General features: G+C 45.2%; 1 non-coding gene across 1 annotated transcript; it reads right to left on the bottom strand.

Moving 5' to 3' along the window:
• Positions 1 to 9,646: 9,646 nt before the first annotated feature.
• Positions 9,647 to 9,748, bottom strand: LOC112133289 (small nucleolar RNA U13). Its single transcript, XR_002914956.2, has one exon. It is a non-coding gene; the product is annotated as a small nucleolar RNA U13 (small nucleolar RNA).
• Between the last annotated feature and the right edge of the window lie 5,912 nt (positions 9,749 to 15,660).

Raw genomic sequence — 15,660 nt, 5'->3', positions numbered from 1 at the left:
CCGTGCTTGGAGAACAGAGGAACATGCATTCTGGCTGAGGGAGGTGTGCAAACATGACGTGCAAGTCAGAGACAAAGTGACCTGGCAAACGAATGCTCTGACAGCGCATCCCTGGCCACGTCCCAGGGATCCCATCGTTTGGGTTGTTGTCCTTCTAAAGAGACACACATGTGCTTTTGAAAACTGTGCTTTGTGGCCGGGCGCGGTGGCTCACGTCTGTAATCCCAGCACTTTGGGAGGCCGAGGCGGGCGGATCACGACGTCAGGAGATCGAGACCACGGTGAAACCCCGTCTCTACTAAAAATACAAAAAAAAAAAAAAATTAGCCGGGCGCGGTGGCGGGCGCCTGTGGTCCCAGCTACTCGGGAGGCTGAGGCAGGAGAATGGCGTGAACCCGGGAGGCGGAGCTTGCAGTGAGCCGAGATCGCGCCACTGCACTCCGGCATGGGCGACAGAGCGAGACTCCGTCTCAAAAAAAAAGAAAACTGTGCTTTGTAAATGATGAACTTGAGCAACGCAAAGAAAGGACCTAGTGAACATTTAAATTCCACTTATTTCCTTTTAGGCTATCTTGTAATGTTTGTAGAACACTTAAGTACTTAAAAATATATAGTTACATGCAGCATGTGTGTGCTGCTTTATCTTATATCATTGCTTAAATATTCCAATCTTGATGCCTCAAAATGGTCCTTTCCTTGTCATTTTCTTTGCTTTTTTTTTTTTTTTTTTTTTTTTTTGAGACAGAGTTTTGGCTTGTTGTCCAGGCTGGAGTGCAATGGTGTGATCTAAGCTAACTGCAACCTCCACTTCCTGGGTTCAAGAAATTCTCCTGCCTCAGCCTCTCAAGTAGCTGGGATTTCAGGCGCCCGCCACCATGCCCGGCTAATTTCTGTATTTTTAGTAGAGACGAGGTTTCACCATATCTCTACTCCTGACCAAAGGTGATCTACCCACCTCAGCCTCCCAAAGTGCTGGGATTACAGGGTGAGCCACCACACCCGGCCCTGACCTTGTCATTTTCAATGTCCATAAAGTATTTCATGGCACTCCATAATTTGTTTAGCTGTTTATTGTTCGTCTGGTTTGTTTCCAGTTTTATACCAGTGTGCAGTTGCGGCTGCTGTGTATTTATTTGTACATATTAGCTTTTTTCTTTGAAATTATTTTCTTGTAGTGTATTCCCAAAAGTGGGATTATTGGGCCAAACAGTTCCATAGCTCTTGTTACATTATTGTCTGATCTTTCTCAAGAAAGAAAGAGAGGAACACCATAAGAAGCCATCACATATGGGCATGCTTATTTCCTGAAAGTCCTGCCAGTATTGTGCTTTATTCTTTAAAAAAAAAAAATTGTGCTACCTTAATAGACAGGAGGTTGTTTTAAGTGACATTTCTGTCATTGCTGGGGATTTGAAATACACCAACTTGGCATGGGTCCAGATGTCCACAGGTCTGTGTCGGGATCCCAGCCCGAAATAATGCAGCAAGCCATGCCCAGAGGAGAATAAAGGGGTCAACCAAGAGACAAGCCAGCCAGTGCCCGGCTGCGGTTTCCCAACACCATGAGACTCACTGCAGGGAGCCTTGTACCTCACGTGTGTGAGACACACTAGATGCTCAGTGAGTGCGGACTCCACATATTTGGTCCCTGGGGGGAGACTGCAAGAATTATTTCTATTAGTTTGGGGGTACAAACAGTAAGATCTTCCTTACCTTCTGGAAGGAGGTTGAGGGTGGTAGGCCCAGCTTGGATTATATGGGAGAGTGGGTTAGAATGGGGCTTTGTTGGTCTTATAGGGGTACTCTGGGAAGCTACGCAGGGACTGGGAGCTTGGCTTTGCCCCTCCTTCTCCCACTCAGGATGTGCGCTGAGGCTAAAGCCCCTTGTACTACCTCCAGCAACACCTCCCCTACAGCAATGACCTCTCACCCAGACACAGGCGAGCTGCGTGAGTCCCAGGAGGTCTGTGCGGAGGGAGGTTTTAAGCCACAGGGTTCCCAGCTGGGTGTCCCCAGACAGGAAGTGGCCTCAGTTCCATGTGCGTTTTTGATGGTGGAGATTCTCGGGGTCAGCGGAAGATGATCCTGACTGGAGAGCCATAGATCTACTGTTGGGGGTTCACGCCTCCCGGCCTTCAGACCTGCTGTGTCTCTGACTGGGTGCCTCCTCCATCTCATTCTTCTTGTTAAATCCTCTAATTTAAACATCAGCTTTTGCAGGAAGCTCACTCCTGACCTCCCCTTCTGGGTTAGGAGCTGCCTTCTGGGCTCCCACAGCACCCTGTCCTTCCTCTTCTTCATGCCTGTCATACTGGATCATGGTGGCTGGAACCACGTTTGACCCATCTCGGTATCTGCCTTAGTACAGTACCTGGGGCATGGCTCGGTTTGTTGAGAGAATGGATGAATATGTCACAGGATGAAAGGGTGAATTAATTAACCCTGATATTTACAGTGGCCACTAGGGCCTATGGTTTGTAGCAATCTTGAGTTGAACCAGATCTTTGTGAAATCTCTAAGACACACAAGCCATCAGGCTCTCTTTACTCCAGAACCACACCATGGAGATGGCTGAGACTGGCTCCCAACTGGGGGAGAAGGGAGGTGCTCTGGCACCTGGCAGGCAACCAGCTCTATAGTTATCTTTTGGCTTTAGTAAAATTAAAATAATTTCTTCCTAACATATGTCAGGCTCTAGTTTTTTCCAGCAACTCAGCATCCCCTTATGGAATGAGGCTAGAAAATTAAAAATAAACAAAAACGATAAATCAAAACTTTGTTGTGAGGAAGCAAATTTTCTTTTTTTCTATGTTGGTCTAAAAAGCCCTTACAAAATATCCATGTATCACAATGTATTTTAGGTCCCCGAGTCCTCTCATCACCATGCTTCATTCAGTTTAGTTCACACACAGTGATGAACAGTTCCTAGATTCTGGACTCATGGGGAGCCAAGGGTGGGGTTTCTTGGGTTAGGGGTGGGCGCAGAAATTCTAACCTGAGACAATCGCAGGAAATGCAAAAAACGAACAAAAAGTGATCCGAGCTGGGAACTGTGCTGAAAGCTAGGTCTAAGAGCAAGAAGGGTAAAACAGTGGGTGGCCCAGGCCAAAGCTGTCAAGCATTTAGTTAGCAGCAGAAGAGAGGAAGAGGTGTGGGCACTGCTGGGCAGTGGGAAGCTGCACTGTCAAAGCCTTGTTTTGGCAGTGGTCACCGCAAAATGGTCTCAGAAAAGCCAACTATGTCAGGAATGGAAAGAACTTTCCAGAAAGGAAGAGAATATGGCCATTTCCTTCAAGAACTTCCTCCAACAGGAAGCAGGAACAGCAGACATATAATCAGCCATGAGTCATAGTACCAAGAATGAACTGGTAAGAACAGATATGACTTTCCCATCCATAACCACTTAACTTTTTACAATGATGACACATACATTGACAATATCTTTCTATTTAATAATTTAGACAAGATGCATATCAGTCTTCACTTAAGCAAGAGTTTACTTATCATGCCTTTGATATTAAAGATGGTTGCAAAAATCACTTTTAATTTAATTTTCAAAATTTTAAAGTTGCACATACTCTGTGGAGAAGAGGTAAATCAATAAACTAAAAATTCTTGCAACAATGTTGTTTTGCAGAATTTATAATTGTTTTAGCCAATTTCAGATTCTTTAGAGGAATAGGTTAGGTGAGATAGAAATTATAAATTAATAGTAAAAATAGAATCTCTTAATTCTACTATTTTCTTTTTCCCTTAAGTTGCAGCCACTTACAATTAAAATATAAGTTTTGTCAATATATCACAACATCAAAGAAAATGGCAACTACCTATTTCTCAGTAGGTATTCTATCTACTATAATTATAATTTTCTAAAATACAAAGTTCTTCATTCTGGGAATCATAGATGCCTGGACAGCTGTGAGATTTTAATTTTGTATTTTTATTTTAGTTTTTTTAAAATTAGCAGTTCTAAGAATATAATGAGAAAACTTACAATGGTAATTTACATTTAATATTTTCATAAAAGACTTTAAGTTTCCTTAATTTTAAAGCCTCCATTTTAACAAAATATTTTATATTAAAACATGATCCTTAGAAATTTACATAAGCTCTAGGCAAAATATCACCTCATTATGAAAATTTCAGAAATCATAAGTCACACATAGTTCAACAACCCTAAATCAATCATTGTTGTTCCAACACAAGGCAATTTTATTACATATAAAAAAAAAAAACTTTAAGTTTCTTAAGTCAGTGTTTTCTCAAACTGGGGTTCATGAGCATATTATGAAAAGCCTAAAAACTATTTCTCTGCAAATTCTTCAAATTCGAGAAACACTAATACATATTCTTATCATTCAAAGTCCATTCTTGTTTTTTTTTTTTTGATTTTCAAAACTAATGACACATTAAAGCTATATCTCATATTTTGTAATATCTGCATTGGCATTAAATTAACTCTCTGGTTGTTGAAGATTTACTTCTATGTTTATTTCTTCAAGCACTTTTGTTTTTCCACAGCAGGTCTTAAAATTGGCCAAGAAGGTGTTTTTTCTTTTCTTTGCCACAGGATCATGGTTTTTTCCATTGTTATTAAAGATTCAGGTAGGAGTTGCATGAATCCCACAAGTGAAATAAAATCTATTTATCTTTTCCTTATTATAAAGATTTATTTATCTTTTCCTGTTTGTCTTGCAGTTGCCTCACCTGAGCCACAATAGATGCAGTAGAAACGGGACACCTCAGAGATCTGATTTTGTCATGCTCTGAAATTCATAGTAAATCTCATCATGCCACTCCAATCTCCACCCCCAAATCCCTGTCCAAAGTCCACAATCCTTGGTGTGACATGACTCATTCATTCATTTAACATTTCCTGAGTATCTAATGTGTGCAGACTTGCTCTGATGGGCTCTGGATTCACAGAGGTGAAAGGACAGACGCAATTCCTGCCCACAGGTGAGAAGGACAATGACACTAATGTGTCAATGATCGCATTTTGGATTGTTGAGGTCATGGAATCCAGAGTGACTGAGCTGCTGCGGCAGGAGGAGCTGAGTTAGGACCAGGGGTTTGTGAGGCTGGAGTCCATGAACGCGAAGAAAGGGCTTCTTGGGAATAGGAAATGGTGGGGAGGAGGAATTACATTTTCTACTAACTTCAAACTGAAATTTAGCATTTTCTTTAATTATGAATGTGGGCAACAAACCATGTGGTCTAGGAGCACCAGTATTTTGACACCAATGGAAACTACAGATATTTTCATATTACATGGCAGTTGTTGACAATGTCTTGAAATATTTACACATTTCACCACTGAGACAGCATGGTACTTGGAGACCCTTTGCTAGGTCTTGTTATTTAATGTGTTAATAGAGAACATCTATTACTATTTTTTAAATGTTGTGATTACTGTATTTCAATGTCATTGGTTGCCTTTGTCATCCTGTGTATTTAATTTATGCATTTAAAAACATGACTCTGAAAAGAGACTCATAAACCTCACAGAGTTGCACAAGGGGTTGATGGCTCAAAAAAGAAAGAGAAGCCCTGAGCCTAGCCCTTGCCTTGTGGCTGCCACTGGCCCCCAGCCTGGGAATCTGCTGTGGACTCTGGGCCTTGCACATGCTGTTCCTTACCCCTGTGTTGTCTGTTCCCTCCTCTCTGCTTGGCATTAAATTCTGATGGCTCCCATCATGCTTTGCATGGACATGAAACATTACCAACTTTGGGAAGCCTCCCTGGTGGTGCCGCACAGGCTACGTGTCCTAGCCAAGTGCTCAGTCTCTTCTCCCACTCCCTCCTCCCTCATCTCACACTTGTCACACGGTATTGCAGTTGCCTCTTTGCTTGTCTGCCTTCTTGAATGGTCTGTGAGCTACCTGACAGAGAGGACCCCTCTTCTCCATCCCTGATCCCCCGTGTGTGATGTGCTTATTACAGGAACTCAACACAAGGATACGTAATGCAGGAAGAATAGATGGATGGACAGATGGATGGATGGACAGATGGATGGATGGATGGACAGATGAGCAGACGGATAGATGGATGGACGGATGGATGGATGGATGGACAGATGGAGGAATGGATGGATGGATGGACAGATGGATGGATGGATAGATGGATGGATGGATGGACAGATGGATGGATGGACGGATGGATGGATGAATAGGTGGATGGATGATGGATGGATGGATGAAACGATTCAGATACAGGTGCAAAGTATTTCACATGTACAATGTCTTTATTCAGTGTTTCTCCTCTTAGAAATTATATTTTTCTTCCAACGAAGCTTGGTGGGAATCTTTGTGCTGATAATACCCACGGCTTTTCTCCCATAGCAGGATCTGAGGGAAACTTGGCAAGAAACACTGCCTCTGAATCCAGCCTCCCAGCCGCAGCCCCAGGTCGAGCAGGTGGGCCGGAACCACGGTCACTGACCAGGGTATCTGATCCTCTCAGTCTATGAATGGCACAGTGTGGGAGGGAGCGGTCCAGAGAGAGAAGCACGAAGCACTCGCTCATGTCGGAGGAGGAGGAAGAGCGATCCATGCGCAGGCAAGCTTTTTCTGTGGCACAAAAAAGCATTTTAGAAGCATCCAGTTGTATAAAGCCTGTAAAAGGGCATCTGTTTCAGCCAGTGCACCACAACAAGCCACCCACCTGCAGGTGAAATGCACTTTCACAGCTGCCTCTGAAAATGGGTTTGAAAAAACCAAATACAAAATAAAAATAGGAACCCTCATTTATTGAGAGCTTACTATGTGTTGTGACTTTCCTATGCTATCCCCAATCTCACCATGTGAATGCTGGTGCAGTTACTATCACTATTTTACAGACTAGGTGACAGGCTCAGAGAAGTTAAGTTGCCCGAGGGAGGCCACATAGATTTAAGTAGCAGAGTCAGAATTTGAACCCAGGTCTTTCTAAGCTCAGAGTCCAAGTCTTCCATTTGCATTAAATTAATCTTTAATTTATGGAAAAGTTTCATCCTCTCGAGGGAGAAATCCATGTAATAACTCTGAAATAAGACCATTTTTATGAGTATTAGGTGGGGACTTTCAAAGGCTCTTTTACCTCGACTGGGTAAAATAGTGTCCTCTTTGGAGGAGTTTGACCTGTGGGCTCTGCAGTTGGGTGGGAAGTCTGTTGATTTTGGGAGCAGCCTCTGAGCTGGAAACAGGAGTATTACAGACAACAAGGATTTTATGAAAGAGAAGGCCATGACACAAAGTCTCACTGCAATCCCATGATTTCCTTCACAGGGGAATTTAAGAGAGAAACCTCCTTCAGACCTGGTTAGCGCACTGTTTTCAAAAAACCTGAATGGAACAACCTGTTGAGAGAGCAAAGAGCTCTTGTGTTTGTTTGTGGCACACGGGAGCCTGGCGGCAGCAGGTGTATGTCAGCGGGAGACCCAAGGCAGGCCTCCCCTCCATAGCCCCTCCCACACCCCAGACTTAGCCATGCTGGTGCCGGACATCCTGAGCTGCTTCAAGTTGGAAGGTCACATCCTCCAGAGCTCCAGGCAGCACTAAAGTCTCTGGGATGCGGTCAGCTGTTTAGATGGGTTCCCAGGAAGGCTCACTGTCCTGGAAAGGTCTGTAAGCCTGTGACCTGAGCTCCTTGAGGTTCAGGGGGCAGGTCTGACTGAAGCATAGTTTTCCCTTCCCCGGCTCAGGAGGGATTTCCACTTCTCCCTGGCGAGTGTCTGAGGGTAGTGACTCTGCCAGGCTGGGGGCCGCAGGTCCCGGAAGCCCAGGGCATGGATGTTTATGGGTATTCAATTGATGCCTTTCCCATAGTTGGTTTCATTTAGGCATTGAATATGTATCTTCTGCCAAACTCTATTACACTTCAAGCTCCATGAAGGCAGGGACCATGACTGCTTTGTTAACTGTATACCCAGGGCCTGGCCCTGAGGCTGGCACTAGATGCTCAACAAAAACTTGTTGAATGAGTGGCCAACACCTTAGCTTTTCTACAGTTGGTCTCTCTGTTTAAAGAGAAAGAATGAAAGTGATGGGATTGACACTGTGTTCTATGGAAATGCTGCTCCCTGGAGTTGTGCAACATAAGTGCTCCAGATAGAAGGGCACACAGCAAAGCTGACTCAGGCGATGGTGCAAGTTCAATTTTTAACTTTTGTGCCCAGAAAGTCCTCATGTGTCAACTCCTGGCTGGGCCTGGGATGGTCCCAAAGTCTTCAGGCTGATGTTTCTTTAAGGTCGTTCTAGGAAGCAGGACCAGAGTCCTCTTGTTCATGAAATCTAGGGCTCCCTGGATGATGGTTCCCAGATTGGGCACATCCACATCCCTGCCTGTGCTCCTGCTACATCTACCCGGGGCCAGGCGCTTCCATCTCACACCTTCCCCTCTCTGCCAGCTCTCAGCATGCCTTCCAGGACATGCTGGTGTTTGGCTAATGCTTGCACGGAGTTCAGTCTCTCTCCTGGAGAAAAGGGCAGATATTCTGATGGCTGGGGCACCAGCTGGGGCTGTGGATTCCAGCAGCGCAGCAGAGGGGAAGAAACCCTGGAATCTGAGTCTGGAGGCCGGGTCAGAATCTCGACACTGATCCTCAGCTCACTAGAAAATGAAGGCACTGTGATGCCTGAGGCGTTGGCTGCCTCTAGGGTTCCATGAGTCTCAGATACCCACCTCTTCAAGAGTAGGTGCCAAGGCTGTCACGGATTTGCAATGATTTTCCCATGTGTTAACTGGAAACTTAAAGGAAACATTAGCCATGAGGGTTGGGAGCTTAGATTAATATTTAGAAAGGATTTACAAAGAAAAGAACCCAGTTAATCCCAAGATAGAGGGTCTTTTCATTTCTATTTGCGTAGTGGGTGGAGATGGAGTCCCTGGCTAGGACATTTCCCATAACCTTCCCTGTCAAGCCCCTCTGCTGTAGCAGTTTCTAACTTTACAGCCACAAAGCCAGCATGTGCTTCCCACAGCTTCAGCCCCCACTGCTGGAGGATGCATTCAGGGTTCGCAAGCAAAGCCTCAGGACAAAATGGAGAGGCAACCATAACAATGGTCTCAGATCACTCTGTACAGCATAAAAGATTAAGGGCTAGACTTTGGTGTGAGACAGGCTTCAATCCTTGAACCATTGTTTGGCAAACTAATTGGCTTACTTAAGCCTCAGATTCCTTATCAGTTAAATGGAGATAAAAATGGTGTCTATATCAGACAGTTCTTGTGAGAATACGATAACACAGCTAAAGCTCTTAACCTAACGCCCAGCAAGCAGTAAGTGCTTAATAAATACTGGCTATTATTATTATGCTTTTGCTACGGTTTGAATGTGTCCCCTAAGGTTCATATGTTGGAAACATAATCCTCAGTGCAAGTGTTTAGAGGTGGGGCCTTATAAGAGGTGATTAGGTCAAAAGGGCTCTGTACTCAGGGAGGACTTAATGCTTTTGTCTTGGGAGTGAGTTATCTTGAGAGTGGGTGGTTATAAAAGCGAGTTTGGGTCCCTCTTGCCCGCTCACCCTTATCCTCTCTTGCCCTTCTGCCTTGAGCCGTGGCATGACGCAGCACAGAGGCCCTCACCAGATGCCAGTGCCATGGTCTTGGACTTCCCAGCCTCCAGAACTGTGAGCCAAATACATTTCTTTTTCTTTCTTTTTTTTCAGGTCAGATGGGTAATGTGCCGACATTGTAACAAGGTTTGAGGGTGGCACATCACACATGCGTGTGAACACCCAGTCATCATGCTCACGCACTACAAAAGGATCAAGCCAAATACATTTCTGACAAATTACCTAGTCTTAAGTATTCCGTCATAGTAGCACAGAACAGACTGAGACGCGTTATTCTGGCCTATGGCCCTTGGTTGTTGCATGACAAGATGTTCCCTTCACTACTGAGAGCCGATGTCTCCTTGTCTCCCATTATTTCTTAGGCATTAGTGCCTTGAAAGTTTGGCATAAAAATCTCAGTTAGGGCCTCAGAAGACAGAGACATGAGATAACTAGGCTTTAGAAACACTCCACCCCCACACACTCAGCTATGAAAACGGTTTGTTTCCTGCTGCTGGAAATCCACACATTCCTCCTTGCCAGTGTACACACAAGCAGAGAACAAGTGAATATTGACTAGGGTTCCCCTACTTCCTCTCTTAAATGCCATCACCTGAATCGGACTGAGGGCACCCCTGGAGTCACTTACAGCAGAGTAATTACGTGGAGGCGACACATCCTGCTTATGTCTTCAGACCCGGTCCACCCTCTGGACTGGGAGCTGGGGGGCAGCAGCAACGGGGCCTTCTGGAGGGGTCTGCACACACCCCTCTGGATCTGTCCTGGCGATGGTCTCCTGGGCTGAACCCCTCCCACTACCTGCTGTCATTCCATTCACCCCCTGAATGTCCTGGGCAAAACGTGTCAGGCCACGGGGAGGAACTTTCTGCTGGTGGTTCCCTAAAGATCCTTTGATGTAGGAAGCCACTGCCTGCAAGTTTAAAGTCCCAGTTTCCAGATAAGCATGAGTTTATACTTGTTTATATATTTTTTCCTTAGAGTCTCTGGTTGGCTTTTTTTTTTCTTCCAATGGGCAAGAACTTGGACTTTTTTTTTTTTTCTCTTTTCTTTCCCCAAAACCTTTGATGAAAGCTTCAGGAGCATTCAACTAATAGATTGGCTGGTAATGATAAAATTAAATGCATCAATTCAAGTAACCAGTAAGTGCTATAAATCTAAAAGCAATATATATTTTTAACCACCAACATCCTAAATGTATGTAGGCCAAGCTGGTGGTGTTTGGAGGATTGGAACAGAAAGACATAAGGGACCACTCTATATTTCAGACAAGTCACTTGAGTGAAACACCAAAAATCAAGAGGTAGGCACCACAGGAGGGGGGCTGGCAAAATCCATACCAGCCTGCCCTTCTGCCTCCTCCACAGCCTAAAGGCTGAGCATCAGCAGTGTGACTGGGTTTGGCTGAGGATTCTGAGGGGTCTCAGACCTGTGTTCTGGGCAGTAAAGCCAGGTAGCCCAGTTCTCAAACTCACAAGCCTCAGTGTGTGAGAGAAGTGCTGGAGGAGTTTGCTGACCTGCAGAGTCCTGCCCCCAGCTCCCGGGACTCTCCCTGGGATGTGCAATGTCTGTGCTTGTCACGGGGACGTGCAGGACCTGTCTCACACGGGCTCCAGAGAGCTGTCAATTTTTCAGGAATTCTGGGAGTTGGTTGTTAAACACAGCCATCACTGAAAATTGAATTATATAAACTTATAAATGATATGACAAGCAAAGGAACACTCCAAAGATATCCCTTCCTCGTTATTTTACTATTATCTATGTTCTTGAGGTTATCTATAGCTATTCTATCTAGATAGCCTCATGTAATATATTGACGTTTCAGTCAATGACAGACTGTGTATATGGCAGTGCAGTAAGATTATAACACTGCATTTCCACTGCATCTTTTTTCTTTTCTTTTCTTTCTTCTTCTTTTTTTTTTTTTTGAGACAGAGTCTCACTCTGTCACCCAGGCTGGAGTGTAGTGGTGCAATCTTGGCTCATTGCAACCTCTGCCTCCCAGGTTCAAGTGATTCTCCTGCCTCAGCCTTCTGAGTAGCTGAGATTACAGGCATGTGCCACCACACCTGGCTAAAATTTTTGTATTTTTAGTAGAGATGGGGTCTCACCATGTTGGCCAGGCTGATCTTGAACTCCTGACCTCAGGTGATCCGCCCACCTCAGCCTCCCAAAGTGCTGGGATTACAGGTGTGAGCCACTGCACCTGGCCTTCACTGCATCTTTTCTATGTTTAGATATGCAAATCCTTATTGTGTTAAGACTGCCTGCAGTCCTCAGTATAGTAACCTGCTGTATAGGTTTGCAGCCTAGGAGCAATAGGCCATACCATACAGCCTCGGGTGGAGGATGCTAGAGCATCTAGGTTTGTGTAAGCCCACTCTGTGATATTTGCACAATGACAAAAATTGCCTAATGACTCATTTCTCAGCATGTGTCTTCACTGCCATAAATAGTCACCATTATATGACTGTATTATCTCTTCCTAACTCACTGCATACTCAGTGATTCCACATTGGTAGCCTGGAATTGGCCATGGTGAGAGTATTTACACCATGGAAATTGGCAGAGGTTGTAATCCAGGGTTACCAACCTGAGAGTTGCTGTTAAACATTTACCAGCACACTGCAGGCAGGGGAGTGGGAAACCCAAAAGTCGAGCTGGATAAGCTCCTCAGGTGGTTTCAATGCAGAAGCTCTGCTTGGAACAACACTGTGCAGAATAGACTCACAGGTCCAGCCCCAGGTACTTCTGTGCTCTGAGTGTATTAGTCCATTTTCACACTGCTGATAAAGACATACCTGAGACTGAGCAATTTACAAAAGAAAGAGGTTTAATGGACTTACAGTTCCACGTGGCTGGGGAAGCCTCACAACCATGGCAGAAGGCAAGGTGAAGCAAGTCACATCTTCCATGAATGGCAGCAGGCAAAGAGAGTGAGAGCTTGTGCAGGGAAACTCCCCCTTATAGAACCATAAGATCTCGTGAGACTTATTCACTAAGATGAGAACAGCACAGGAAAGACCTGCCCCCATGATTCAACTACCTTCCACCAGGCCCCTCCCACAACACGTGGGAATTCAAGATGAGATCTGGGTGGGGACACAGCCAAACCATATCACTGGGAAAGGAACTGAGGTGCTGCCTCCATGGCTCTGTAAATGACCCCATGACCTCGGGCAAGTTACTTGCCCACTGTGCTTAGCCCTATCGTCTGTAAAATAGTGATGCACCTAGTATCTACCCCCATTGTGTGATTGTGAGGATTCAATGAGATAAGCCATGTTAAAGTCTCAGAACAGTGCCCGGTATGTAGAAGGCTCTTGGTAACTGTTACTTATTATTATGATCTGACAAAAGAAAGTTAATTTTGTCCATCAGATCATCTTTTTTTCTTTTATATCATTCTTTTTCTTATGATTGTCCTGCACAGTTTTTGTAGAAAATTTAGAAAATAAAAATCAAAACAAGGAAAAGAAAAAGCATCCATTTCTAGTACCCTGTGAATATTTTAGGGGGCCTTCAGCCTTCTAGTCTTTTTCCCGCACCTAAGAGATGTCATTCTTGATGCTCTTCTGGAAGGGGATGCTCTTGTTTGCTAACTCTTGAGGCTTCAGCAATATTTCCTCTCCCACTCTAGGTGGATGGTGAGTTCATTTCTTCTATTTAAGTTCATTATTTATGCTCAGACGCTCCAGGACAGCTGGTTTTGTCACCATGATGAAAGGGCACTGGCAATGGGAATGGCATCTATAGTGTTGGCATTCTATATTTACTTTATCATTTAGAAGGATCCTTCTAATCAATTTATTAGACAAATATTTGCTGAACACATAGTAGATACAAGGTATTGTGCTGTGGGGGTTGTGAGGGTAACAGCGTGTCTTCTCCTTAATAACAAGCTTAATAGTATTAATAGTGTGAATTACTATTTAGTAGGATAAGAAATATTAACAAAATTGGAGGCTGAGACACAAGAATCGCTTGAACCTGGCAGACGGAGGTGGCAGTGAGCTGAGATCTGCACTCCAGCCTGGGCAATAAGAGCAAAACTCTGTCTCCAAGAAAAAAAAAAAAAGAAAGAAAAATCAAGAAAAAATAAACTATAGATTTTCTTTCAATCAGATAAAACTATGTTTAGCAAGAGAAGCCCCTCATCTTCACCTATTTATCAAAGTGCCAGGGAGGCCCGTGCCTGCTAGGAGGAAGGGCGGCTCTTCCTGGCAGCACTGCTGGGTGCTACGGAGGGGAAGCAGGGAAACCTGTGATGTCCTGGTGTTCCCAGTGCCCTCTGCTCTGGATTCTGCTGCCTTCAGATTCAGCAGATAATCTTCCTGCAAGATCCCAAACTAAGCCTACTTCTTCATTTTGTGCTCAACCTGTGGACCCAGAGTAACCTTGCTCATTGCCAGAGAAGACCCCAGCGAGCTGGGCCTGGGGAGACATGTGTATTGATCTCCAATGCTTAAGGGATTTTTAAAGGGTAATTTTGACAATGGAGGATTTGGCTTCTCCACTGACTTCAGAATCCAAAGCTTTTACTGGAACTCTCGGGCCTCTGCCTTCGTCCTTCCTCAACCCTGTCTTGCAGGACCCAGGGTCCACAGCTCCTGTTGCCAGCCGATGAGGTGGGGGCTGCTTACAGCAGCAATCTGGCTACCATTTGGCTTGAGGTGGCCTTGTCTGTGTGTTTTTTGTACCCTATATGACGGTAGAGGCTGAGCTCCCTGCTGGCAGCCCACCATGTGGGTGACCCACCTTGGAAAGGGACCCTCCAGTCCCCAGCTGAGCTGACGCTGCCTGGAGCAGAGACAAGTGGTCCCTGCTGAGTCCCAGGCTGCACATTCATGAGCAAAATACACAGAAATTGCCAGCTGGGCACGGTGGCTCATGCCTGTAATCCCAGCACTTTGGGAGGCCGAGGCAGCTGGGTCACTTGAGGTCAGGAGTTCAGGGACTGGGGAGGGGTCGCATCCATACTGTTCAGCACTCAGTGCCTGCTCAGCAGGAGGGGCTCACAACTTTTTTTTTTTTTTTTTTTAGACAGAGTCTCGCTCTACCACCCAGGCTGGAGTGCAGTGGCGCATCTTGGCTCACTGCAACCTCTGCCTCCCTGGTTCAAGCGATTCTCCTGCCTCAGCCTCCTGAGTAGCTGGGATTACAGGCGCCTGCCACCACGCCTGGCTAATTTTTGTATTGTTAGTAGAAATGGTGTTTCACCATGTTGGTCAGGCTGGTCTCAAACTCCTGACCTCGTGATCTGCCCGCCTCGACCTCCAAAAGTGTTGGGGTTACAGGCGTGAGCCACCGCGCCCGGCCCACAACATATTTTTTTAATGCTGAAAGAAGAAATGAATTGGGAGGGTGCTCAGAGGTTATGCAGGTCCAACACCCACAACAGCAGAAATCCCCTCCGTGATAACCCGGGCAGGTGATAACCTTTCGCTTAGACGCCTGTAGCAGGGAGAGCTCACTACGTCACGGAGCAGCCTATTCCATTAGGTTTTTAAAAAGCATTTCACTGTAATATTAAGAATCATCTCCCTATGATCTTTCACACCTGCTCTCCAGGCCTTCACCACCCCGACTGCCTCCTGGAAGAGAGCTCAAGCTTGCTATATCCTGTGCACTGGTGATGAGGCCCCAGACAGGTCTCCGGCCCTCTGGATCAGGTACTTTTATGCACCCTGGAATGACTTATTTCAGGATGGTGGGGACACCAATACAACCTCAGGAATTTTGAAAATTTGTAAAAATGAAGGAAGAGTTCATCTGGTGCATAGTTTTTTCTTTTTAAACTTAAGATGATAGGAAAAGCTGAAGAAAGTACCACCTCAAATCTATATCTTATACAATCTTATCCAAAGTAATTTGGATACATCGGGATCCAGGTTCTGTCTCTCTGATCTCCTATTGAGAGACACCATAAAAGATCGTCTATGATCCTGGGCTACACTCCACTGTTGCAACGTGATGGGCAGTGCTTCTATTTCTCCAGGTTAGAACCTCTCGGGAGTGGCTCTACCTTTAGGGAGCTTTCTGTCCTGTGGGCCCATCTGATTTTCTCTCCTCTGAGTGGGTGCAGGATGCCCAGGGACCATGTGGATAG

Source organism: Pongo abelii, chromosome 3 (assembly GCF_028885655.2).
Source record: "Pongo abelii isolate AG06213 chromosome 3, NHGRI_mPonAbe1-v2.0_pri, whole genome shotgun sequence".
Lineage (NCBI taxonomy): Eukaryota > Metazoa > Chordata > Mammalia > Primates > Hominidae > Pongo > Pongo abelii.
The sequence above is the reverse complement of the archived record's forward strand: the minus strand, read 5'-3'. Positions and strand labels throughout refer to the sequence as shown.